This window comes from Idiotropiscis lumnitzeri, chromosome 1 (genome assembly GCF_059441095.1).
Source record: "Idiotropiscis lumnitzeri isolate Australia: NSW breed Sydney's pygmy pipehorse chromosome 1, RoL_Ilum_1.0, whole genome shotgun sequence".
Classification (NCBI taxonomy): Eukaryota; Metazoa; Chordata; class Actinopteri; order Syngnathiformes; family Syngnathidae; genus Idiotropiscis; species Idiotropiscis lumnitzeri.
Window position 1 is genome coordinate 35,554,158 of NC_142391.1, and position 2,755 is coordinate 35,556,912.

The following is a 2,755-nucleotide window of genomic DNA, read 5'->3' on the forward strand; positions in this document are numbered from 1 at the left end:
GGCACCTGTTGCGGTTAAGATTCGTTCGGCAACATACTGCAGTCACATTTTTAACTTTGCAACCCACACACGAGTCAACACTTAAGAAACACTCCCTGCAACGATACAACATTATTACTGGTTACAAGATTGAATTGACGGACAGTTTAATGAAAAAGAAACATTAGCTAATAAAACAGATGAGTGAGTAATTATTTATTTATGTATTTAAGTCTCTAGAACAGTTAAAACAGTAGCATTGTGCTACACAAGCTACATCACTCACAAAAAGTAAGTGAGTTAGTGGGAAATTCCAGGGTCAATCTACAGCATGCACTCTAACCTTTACAGGTGAATTTAACTTCACCTTCTTGAAACTCTGAAATGCACATGTAATGTTTCAATATATCAGTGTTTTTTTGGCAAATGATGCTATTCGGGATATTATGAAGAGGATACTTCGAAGACCTCCTCAATTCCACTGAAGACTCAGAGGTGGACTCACCTATCTCTGGGGTTGAAGTAACCGAGGTGGTTAACAAGCCCCTCGCAGGATGAGATCCGCCCAGAGTTCCTAAAGGCTCTGGATGATGTAGAGCGCGCCTCTACAACATTGCGTGGACAACGGGGACAGTACCTCTTGATTGTCCGACTGGGGAGGTGGTCCTGCTTTTTAAGAGGGGGTACTGGAGGATTTGTTTGAATTATTGAGGAATCAAACTCCTCTGCCTCCCTGGTAAGGTCTACTCAGGGGAGCTGGAGAGGAGAGTCCGTCGGGAGGTCGATTCTCAGATCAGTAGGCGCAGTGTGGTTTTCGTCTCGGCCATAGAACAGTGTACCAGTGCTACACTCTCTGCAGGGTCCACAAGGGTGCATGGGAGTTCGCCTAACCAGTCTACATGTGTTTTGTGGAGTTGGACAAGGCGTTCAACCATGTCCCTCGGGGAGTTCTGTGGGGTGTGCTTCGGTCCCTGTACCACGATGTCTGAGTTTGGTCCGCATTGCCGGCAGTAAGTCGGATTTGTTTCCAGTGAGGGTTGGATTCCGCCAAGGCTGCCCTTTGTCACAGATTCTGTTCATAACTTTTATGGACAGAATTTCTAGGTGCAGCCAAGGCAATGAGGGGATCGGTTTGGTGGCCTCAGTATTGCATCTGCCTTTTGCAGATGATGTGGTACTGTTGGCTTCTTCAAGTCGTGATCTCTAACTCTCACTGGAGCAGTTCGCAACCAAGTGTAAAGCGATTGGAATGAAGATCAGCACCTGAAAATCTTAGACCATGGTAATCAGTCGGAAAAGGGTGGAGTGCCCTCTCTGCAGGACAAATGGTCCTGCCCCAAGAGGAGGAGTGCAAATATCTTGGGGTCTTGTTCACGAGTGAGGGGAGGATGGAGCGAGAGGCGGATCGGTGCAGCGTCTGCTGTGATGCGGACCCTGTATCGGTCTGTCGTGATGAACGAGAGGAGCTGAGCCAAAAGGCAAAAGCTCTCGATTTACAAGTTGATCAACATTCCTTCCCTCATCTATGGTCACAAGCTTTTGGTAGTGACAGAAAAAAAACAAGATCCTGTATACAGGTGGCCGATCCAGAACATGCTGGAGGAAGTATGTCTCCCGGCTGGTCTGGGAACGCCTGGGGATCCCTCCGGAAGAGCTAGAAGACGTGGCTGGGGAGAGGCGATGAAGTTGCTGCCTCCCAACCCCGGATAAGTGGCAGCTAATGGATGGATGTTGTTATTCAGAAACAAAGAACTGAAGCGCAAAATTCACAATAGCTATTTGAGCCATAAACGAAGCAATCAATGCATTTCATGTTTCAATTCAGATTTGTTCTTTTTCATCATGCTGCTCACATTTTGACTTAATGAGATCATGTGGGAGGAAAGTGGCCAATGAGTACATTAGCAGGTTGTAAGAAACTGGAAGAGTGCCAGAATGGCATAAATGTCGACATCATTGGATTATTCAAACTAGAAACAGCAGCAACAACAACACCTGTAGTGAATTTTGCTATTTAGCTCATTGCGTGAGAAGAACAACATATGCAAAAAATACTGAGACACATGCGCTTGCAAATGTTTAAGAGATCCAATTCAAGTTTTTTTCTGAATACTTAAACTCTAAAAGTTATTCTTGCAGCACAATTTCTAAAACTGCTAATATTTATCGTAAAACCACTGACAGAGTTTGCAAAACTAAATGCACAAACACTGCCTAGCACTGAGTTTGCCTTCACACTCAATTTCCAAATGATCAACACACTACTTGCAGAACTATCCACATTCATGGCTATTATTTACACTTTTCCGCCAACTGCCTGTCCACACTGAGAAGTGAGAAGAGAGAGAATGAGAGGATGCAGGGGAAGAAGAAAGTGGAGCTGAAGAAACAAGAGGGAGACGAGGAGGGGGACAAAAGGTGAAAGAGGAAAAGGGGAAAGAAACTACTGATGACATCAGAGCTATGAAATGATGACAATGTCTCCGTGTGGTGTGTGTGTTATGACATGGAAAAACACTGATTTTCTTTCTTTGTGTTGATCTTTACAGTAAATACAGAAAAGACCTTGTATAAAAAATACTTAGAATTTGGATCCTAAGCTATTTAATATGCATACTGATTTTTTTATTATTCACTCAATTAGAATTTGATTCCTGCAACATATTCCAAATAAGTTGGATTAGGGTTCACTTTTTCAAAATAGTTTTATTTTAACTTGCATGTTTGCCGCTGTGTTACATTTTTGCTTTTGACAACAAGTCAAGTCAAGTCAAGT